The following is a 9603-nucleotide window of genomic DNA, read 5'->3' on the forward strand; positions in this document are numbered from 1 at the left end:
GACCAGGCTGAATCCTCGGTCCTCAGAATTTTGCCCTGGCCAAAGCCCCCACCCCATCCCATCTATTCAGCTGAGGTGGAGGCAAGCAAGGTAGGTACAGAGAGGCCCCCCCCCCAAATCTAGAACCCCTCTGCGTAGCCCCTGGGGATAGTGCCCCTATGCCCTCCCCCCCACTTGTTTTTAAATAGTCTCTCTCTCCAGGAAGAAGGGCGTCCAATTCTATTTCTGATTCTGAGAAGTGAGGAGGGCCAACGTGTTACCATGGTAACCTGAAAGCCCCTCCCCCAGGCTGAGCCCATTCCCCAGGCTTGAGGGCTTGTCAGGGGGACATTAAAGGAGGGTGGCAAGGAGTAGCTGGGGAAGCGCTGTCTGAAAGTGAAGCCAAAGGTTGTCTCCCTTGTGGGGGACAAGTCACCAACATTGCCTTTCCCCTCACACTGCATCCTCCAGACAGACACTGGAGAGGGCCTCAAGTCTTGGGAAGAGGGTCCAATCACCCTGCGAAAGCCTTCTCTCTGTATAGCTCAGGATGAAGCCATTTACCTAGCAGGACTTGGGGGTATCAGTGAGGTGGCAGAAAGGTCATCGTGGGGGAGAAGCTCAGGTCATACTCCACCAGGAGCTCCGTGACCCATCAGGTCTGCCAAACCTGCTTGTCCGGCACACACTTCTGGTGAAGCTCCTTCATGTTCTTAGGAGACAGTTTGGTCAAGTCTGTTTCTGCACTCTTCCACTCCTCCTCCCTTCCTACTCTCCGTGCCCCGGGAAGACTTTGGGCATCCCTAGACACCCAGGATCAGAAGGTGTCTCCAGCATCCCCAGTACAGGCATCCTCGTAGCTGTGGATCAGAAAGTGAGGCCTATTTCCCCAGAGGTTTCTCCCTGACCACTGTCCAAGGACAGGCACACCAGCCCTGGTGGCCCTGAGGCTGCAGATGGGTAGCATCAAACCCGTGGAGGGTTTGCAGGCTTCTGCAAAGACCCTAAAGAGTCAGTACTGATGGGAAACTGAGGCCCTAAAGAAGAGATCTCCTAGTTCTCCCTTTTATTTTATTCTTTAATTTTTATTCATTTGACAGAGAAAGAGGGGGAGAGAGAGAATGGGAATGCCAGGGCCTCCAGCCACTGCAAACTAACTCCAGACACGTGCACCCCCCTTGTGCATCTGGCTAACGTGGTTCCTGGGGAATTGAACCTGGGTCCTTTGGCTTTGCAGGCAAAGGCCTTGGCCACTAAGCCATCCCTCCAATCCGAGATCTCCTAGTTCTGTACCTGAGAGCTAACCTGCAGTTTCTCCTGGAGACAACACCATGTTGTAAAGCTGACAGCACCTCCTGCTCCCAATCCTTCCCCACTCAACCCTGGGGACAGAGAACCCCAGCCCTGAGGGAACCTGGGGGAGGAGGGGAGGGGAGATAATCAGTTCCCAATCTGGGATGTGGAAGGCAGAATCTACTAGTGCCAGGAGGATATGGCTTCTGAGCTCTAAGGCACAGGGAAATTTAAATAACAGATGTTTAAACAACCTTCCCTGCAAGCCGGTGGTGCAGTGACCCCTCCGCTGTGATGTGTTGCAGCTTAAAAATAGCCCACAATGAACCGCTCTGAGCCCCAATTGACTCAAGCTTACGTAACTCTGCGTGAAAGATGGCCAGCCGCACCAGCCCAGAGGGAGGGCAATGGCACAGCCTCCCTGACTGTTGCCCGCAGCTGGCTGCTCCTTGTCCCCCCGCCAACTGCTCAGAGCTGTCCCCCCACCACCACCATCTAGAAGCCAGCGTAAGTGAGGGGAAAAGAAATGCTTCCAGAAGCACACATGGCTTTATGACTGCAGGGCAGAGACTGTCAATGTACCTGCAGAGGGGGTATAAGAAGAGCGAGCCAAGCATCCATCCATATTGGCATGGTGATTAGAGCCAGTCACAAATTCCTTTTTGAGCTGTCACTCCCATGAATCCCAAGGGTGGGAACAAATCCTTTGGAGGGCGTCTAATTCTCCTTGGTACTGACTGCAACATCCCAGGAGGAACTTGTGACAAGAGAGGGAGCGCTGGTCTCCGAGCTGCTTGAATCCTGTGATACTGGGCTCCAGCATTCCCTGATGCATCCCAGTTCCCAAATGCCCAGTCTTATAACCGACCACAAGACTGTAAACCTGGCGTGGTGATGCACGCCTTTAATCCCAGCACTTGGGAGGCAGAGGGACAGGATGGCCATGAGTTCGGAAGAAAGAGTATACAGGTGGCTGAAACATCACTAAAGGAAGCAGAGATAAGAGGTGGGTGTCCCTGGCTTCTCCATGGTTCTTCTGCCTCTGCCTGTGCTGAACCCCCACTAAGGAGTCAACAACTTCTCTCAGCTCCTACTAACTGAGCTCAAAATAGGACTCACCATGGACTGGAGAGATGGCTCAGCGGTTCAGTGCTTGCCTGTGAAACCTAAGGACCCTGGTTCGAGGCTCAGTTCCCCAGGACCCACGTTAGCCAGATGCTCAAGGGGGCGCACGCATCTGGAGTTCGTTTGCAGTGGCTGGAGGCCCCGGTGCGCCCATTCTCTCTCTTTCTATTTCTCTCTCTCTCTCTCTCTCTCTCTCCCTCTTTCTCTCTCTGTCTGTCACTCTCAAATAAATAAAAATTAACACACACACACAAATAGGACTCACCACAGTCCAGGCCCTTCAGCTTCCACTGAGTAATAGTGAAACTGGGTTTGGAATGGGATTATGTCTCTAGACTTCAGGTATAACCCCCTTTGGGTCACTAGGAAAATCCCCTTAAAGAACACTGCCAGGGCATAGAGGGAATCTCAGGCCACACTCATGGTTCCCCCTCAAAGCAGGTCAGTCTATCTCCTGCATGCCCTCCAGGTGAGACGATGGTGACACCAATGGGGAGGGCAGGTAATGACTCCCAGCCTCACCTCCCAGCCTCACCTCCCAGCCTCACCTCCTCCAGTCTTTACTGCCGCCTGCTTGACCCCAGCCTCACTGGGCTGTGATAAACGGAGATGAGGCAGAGGGGTTGTTATTTATTATTTTATTTATTTATTTGAGAGAGAGAGAGAGAGACAGATAGAGGGAGAGAGAGAGAATGGGCGCGCCAGGGCTTCCAGCCTCTGCAAACGAACTCCAGACGCGTGCGCCCCCTTGTGCATCTGGCTAACGTGGGACCTGGGGAACCGAGCCTCGAACCGGGGTCCTTAGGCTTCACAGGCAAGCGCTTAACCGCTAAGCCATCTCTCCAGCCCTGTTGTTTATTATTTTATTTATTTATTTGAGAGAGAGAGAGAGAACGAGCATGCCAGGGCCTCCAGGCACTGCAAATGAACTTCAAACGCATTTGCCACGTTGTGCATCTGGCTTACGTGGGTCCTGGGGAATCAAACCTCAGTCATTAGGCTTTGCAGGCAAGCACCTTAACCCTTAAGCCATCTCTTCAGCCCTATTGTTTATTTTAGTTTTTTGACATAGGGTCTCATGTAGTCCAGGCTGGCTGGGATGGCTTTACTGCACAGCTAGGGCTGCCCTTGAACTCCTCAGCCTCCCAAGTAACAGAAGCATAGGCATGTACCCTAATTCCCAGCTTGAGGGTTGGTACTTGCTCTCCATGGTTGTTGGTGGGAAGGATGGACGCCTAGAGAGCCCGAGGAGAAAACTCTTCTCGCTCTGTCTTTCCTTGATGGCAGGCGTAGATCCAGCAGGGCCATGAGCAACCTCCTCCTTGTACTAGCTACTCACTATACCTGAGCAACCGCTCAGCCTGTCCCATCAAGAGAGAGGCAGTTCATGGGGCTGGAGAGATGGCTTAGTGGTTAAGTGCTTGCCTGTGAAATCTAAGGACCCCGGTTCAAGGCTTGGTTCCCCAGGACCCATGTTAGCCAGATACACAATATGGTGTATGTATCTAGAGTTCGTTTGGAGTGCCTGGAGGCCCTGATACACCCAATCTTTCTCTGCCTCTTTCTCTCTCTGTCTGGTACTCTCAAATAAGTAAATAAAAATAAAACAAAAAAAAGAGAGAGAGGCAGCTCAGGACTGGAGAGATGGTGAAATGGTTAAAGGCACTTGTTTACAAAGACTGATGGCCTGTGTTCAATTCCTCAGTACCGATATAGAACCAGATGCACAAAGTAATGTATGCATCTGGAATTTGTTTGCAATGGCAGGAGGCCCTAGAAAACCCATTCTCACTCTCTCTATCCATCTATCCATCTATCTATCTATCTATCTATCTATCTATCTATCTATCTATCTGTCTCACAAATAAATAAAATATTTTGGGGGCTGGAGGGATGGTTTAGAAGTTAAGGCATTTGCCTGCAAAGCCAAAGGAGCTTGATTCATTTCACTAGGACCCACATTAGCCAGATGCACAAGGGGCACACGAGTCTGGAGTTTGTTTGCAGTGGCTGGAGGCCCTGGCACACCCATTCTCTCTCTCCCTCTTTCTCTGTCAAATAAATAAATAAAAATAAAATATAATAAAATACTTAAAATTTTTGTTTATTTTTATTTATTTATTTTAGAGTGACAGACAGAGAGAGAAAGAGGCAGATACAGAGAGAGAGAGAATGGGCATGCCAGGGCCTCTGGCCACTGCAAATGAACTCCAGATGCGTGCGCCCCTTGTGTATCTGGCTAGTGTGGGTCCTGGGGAATCAAGCCTCCAACCGGGGTCCTTAGGCTTCACAGGCAAGCACTTAACCACTAAGCCATCTCTCCAGCACTAAAAAATACACTTTTAAAAAGAGAGAGGCAGCCAGGCATTGGTAGTGTATGACTTTAATCCCAGCACTTGGGAGGCAGGGTAGGAGGATCTCTGAGATTGAAGCCACCCTAAAATGACAGTGAATTCCAGGTCAACCTGGGCTAGAGCGAGTCCCTACCTCAGAAAAACAAAAACAAAAGATTAATTTCTCTCTTTGAAGAAGGGAACTCTTGCTTAGAAGGCTGATTCTTGGCTGAAGTTACCACCCCAGAGGACTCTTCAACCAACAACAGACTCAAAATCCCACATTCTTGCTGAACAGGAAACCTAATGGTTTCCCTTATCTGGGATCCCTTCACATGCTAAACACCCTTCCTGTCCAATGACACCCCCCCTTTTTTTTGTTTTGGTTTTTCAAGATAGGGTCTCACTCTAGCTCAGACTGACCTGGAATTCACTCTGTAGTCTCAGGGTGGCCTCAAACTGACAGTGGTCCTCCTACCTCTGCCTCCCAAGTGCTGGGATTAAAGGTGTGCGCCACCACGCCTGGAAAACCCCCCTTTCTTTCTGAGTGTCCCTCTTGTGAACAGTAGGGAAGGAGGCCCTGGGCCTTCTCATCACCCTCTACCCAGGGCCTACAACTCTGGGTGACCATTTTTGGATGGAATTTAAAAATAAATAACAGGGCTGGAGAGATGGTTTAGAGGTTAAGGCGCTTGCCTATGAAGCCTAAGGACACATGTTCAACTCTCCAGATCCTACCGTAAACCAGATGCACAAAGGTGAGGCAAGCGCAAGGCTGCACATGCCCACTAGGTGGCAGAAGCGTCTGGAGTTCGATTTAGTGGCTGAGGCCCTGGTGCACCATTTCTCTCCCTCTGTTTCTTGCTCACTCTCTCTAAAATAAAGTAAGTTAAAAAAATTAATGACAGCAAATTGGAAGGAGAGATGCATAGTTTCTCAACTGGTGCAGGGGCCATAGCTGTAGGGGTGCCCCAGGAAATTCTATTACCTTTTGCTCTCTCAGCCTCAAGGTTAACACTATTCTCCTGTCTTCCCCTACCATGATGCCTGTATCGAGAGACACCAGTGGTAGAACAATAGACAGGCAGTCTCCGCACCTTCGCAACCCTGAACCCCAGCAAAAGAATCTCCTTGATGGCTTAGCAGTTAAGGTGCTTGCCTGTGAAGCCTAAGGACCCAGGTTCGACCCAATGCCCACATAAGCCAGATGTACATGGTAGCACATGCGTCTGGAGTTCATTCGCAGTGGCTGGGCCCTGCCACACTCATTCTCTATATATCTGCCTATCTCTGTTTCTATCTCTTTCAAATAAATAAATAAATAAATTTTTTAAAAAAAAAAAGGCCAGGCATGGTGGCGCACACCTTTAATCCCAGCACTTGGGAGGCAAAAGTAACCCAGGCCCAGAAAGCCAAACGTTGCATGTTGTCTCTCATATGTGGATCCTAGCTACAAATGACTAGATTTCTTTGTGAGTAGGAAGAAAACTCAGTAGCAGAGGCCAGTAAGCTAGAAAGGAGATTAAAGGGAATAGAAAGGGAGGGGACTTAATAAGATGGTATTGTATATCTGTAAGTAGAAGAACAATTTATGGGGGTGAAAAGGCCTAAGTACGGTCAGGGGAAGAGATTGAGTAAAGGAAAGGTGGAGGGACGGATAATCAAAATCTAAGAGGATATAAATAAGTCATATGGAAACCTACTTTTTCAGACAATGGAACATTCAGAAGCCATAGATTGTTACTAGAAAAGTTTCATAGCTACAGATGATTGGACTTCCGTGTGAATAGGAAGAAAACTCAGTAGCAAAGGCCAGTAAACTAGAAAATAAATATAAAGGAAAGATAAAGGGAGGGGGGTACTTAATAGGATGGCATTGTATATATGTAAGTAGAAGAATAGACTAATGGGGGTGAAAAGGCCCAAAGTGAGGTCAGGGGAAGAGGTTGAGTAAAGGAGAGGTGGAGGGAGGGCTAATCGAAATCTAAGAGGATATAAATAAATCATATGGAATCCTACTTTTTTGGACAATGGAACACTCAGGAGCCATAGATTGTTGCTAGAAAATTTTCAGTGCCAGGGATGGGATACCTTCCAGTGAGTTGTTGGCCAGGGAGGACCCTGATGTCCCCAAAACATTATAGGCCATTGCCAAGACCCTTGATTTCCCACCAGGAATAGATGGTAAGACCCTATTGCTGAAGACTCCACATACTTTGGCTGCAAGTCCACTGAGAAATCCTGCTGGAACTGAGCTGATAACCTCCTCCATGTAGACCAGCTGACAGAAAGCTGGAAGAAGCCATTCTGCATGCAGTTCAATGGGAGAGAGAGAAATCACCAGTGAAGATATTCCACAGTGAACACTGCAAGCCTTATAATTGGCCAGCCAGGCCAAATGAGCCAACGGGTGCAATAGTGACACAACTGTCATGGTGGAAACCAACTGCCCTACCATTGGACTGGAGGCCTGCTCCATGGGAAGGAATACATCCCTGATACTGAAAACTTAAAACAGGGGTAGTCATGAGCCCTAGGGGTATAATGACTGATGCTGTCTGGCTAAATGTATATACTATGCTTATTGAACTGCCCAGTAAGCACTTCTCTTAATGTTCATACCCTTATATTAATGCTACTCTTACTTTTAGTAGAGAATCTTCTCTTTTCATTTTTTTCTATTTTTAAAATTTATTTATTTATTTTTCAATTTTTTTTAATTTTTATTTATTTATTTGCAATCAGAGAGAGAGAGAGAGAGAGAGAGAGAGAGAGAGAGAGAGAGCGAGCAAGAGATGAATGGGCACGCCAGGGCCTCCAGCCACTGCAAATGAACTCCAGATGCATGAGCCCCTTGTGCACCTGGCTTACGTGGGTCCTGGGGAATAGAACCTAGGTCCTTTGGCTTCGCAGGCAATTGCCTTAACCGCTAAGCCATCTCTCCAGGCCTATTTCTCAATTTTTATTAACATTTTCCATGATTATAAAAAATATCCCATGGTAATACCCTCCCTCCACACACACACTTTCCCCTTTGAAATTCCACCATTCTCCATCATATTATCTCCCCATAAGGGACATTTTTTTTAATTTTTTTTTTTTTATTTATTTGAAAGTGACAGAGAAAGAGGCAGATAGAGAGAGAATGGGTGCGCCAGGGCCTCCAGCCACTGCAAACGAACTCCAGACACATCTGGCTAACGTGGGACCTGGGGAATAGAGCCTTGAACCTGGGTCCTTAGGCTTCATAGGCAAGCGCTTAACCACTAAGCCATCTCTCCAGCCCAGGGATATTTTTTTGTAATCATGGAAGTTAATAAAAAAATTTGGAGGAAAAAAGTGTAAAATAAAATGTATACACACACACACACACACACACACACACACACACACATATTGTTTAAGCTAGGTAAGGTGGCACATTCCTGTAATGCCAGCACTTGGGAGGCAGAGATAGGAGGATTGCCCGTGAGTTTGAGGTCAGCCTGGGCTAGAGTGTGACCCCTACCTGAAAAATATATATATTGTTTAAAATTATAAGGAACGTGTAAGAGAAAAGCAAAAGAGAACACCGGACTTGATCTCTACAGACAGACTGTTTATTGAGAGAGGTGCAGTGAGGGGCAGCAGCCCTCCCGCGGCATGATGACTAAAGCACTGGGCCTTACAAGGAGGATTAAGACAAACAGACTGAATCAGCTACAGGTCCAAGGGAAGTAGATAAGGAATTGAAGTTATTCATGTCCTTGCTCAGAACATATATACATATATATATATATATATATATATATATATATATATATATATTTATTTATTTATTTATTTGAGAGAGAAAGAGGCAGAGAGAGAGAATGGCCACTGCAAATGAACTCCAGATGCCCCCTTGTGCATCTGGCTTACATGGATCCTGGAGAGTCAAACCGGGATCCTTTGGCTTTGCAGGCAAATGCCTTCACTGCAAAGCCATCTCTCCAGCCCTCAGAGCAGGCTTTTTAGCAGCATCGTCTAGGGAGGAGATCTCCGTTCTTTATGGTCTTGTAAGCTTAAGATTAGTTATTAACTCTTTAGTTCTCTCTAGTTTTCAGGGAAGACTATTAACCCTTCAAAAGTTACCTAACCTCAAGCTACAGGTATAAGGCATAAAGGAAACAAAATTGTGTCCAGACTTGGAAAAAAAGAAGAGGAGAGAGCATGCTTCTCTAGCAGCTATTGTATGGTGTCCATGACGAGTATAAATAGCCTGGGCAGTTGGCCCTTCAAAGTTGGTTCCTTGAAAGCCCTTAGCTACAGCACTGAAACATCTCTTATCACACCTTCCAAGGCTCAGAGTCCATTGCGGAAGAGGTGGCGGAAAGAATGTAAGAGCCAAAGGAAGGGTAGGACTCCTTACAACGTGCTCCTCCAGACACAAAATGGCCTGGATATCCATGACCTCACCGTGCCTGACACTACCTACACAAGACCATCATAAGAGGAGGAAAAGATCATGACATCAAAATAAAAGAGAAACTGATTGAAAGGGGGAGGGGATATGATAGAGAGTGGAGTTTCAAAGGGGAAAGTAGGGGGAGGGAGGGAATTACCATGGTATATTGTTTACAATTGTGGAAGTTGTCAATTAAAAAAGGGGGAAGCTGGGGGGATGGCTTAGTGATTAAGGCATTTGCCTGCAAAGCCACAGGATCCAGGTTCGATTCTCTAGGACCCACGTTAGCCAGATGCACAAGGGGACACGTGCATCTGGAGTTCGTTTACAGTGGCTGGAGGCCCTGGCACGCCCATTCTCTCCCTCCCTCCCTCTCTCTCTTTCTCTGTCAAATAAATAAAACAATATATATATAGTTTTAAAGTGTTGAGCGCTAGCTCAGGCCTC

This window comes from Jaculus jaculus, chromosome 17, assembly GCF_020740685.1.
Source record: "Jaculus jaculus isolate mJacJac1 chromosome 17, mJacJac1.mat.Y.cur, whole genome shotgun sequence".
NCBI classification, from domain to species: Eukaryota; Metazoa; Chordata; class Mammalia; order Rodentia; family Dipodidae; genus Jaculus; species Jaculus jaculus.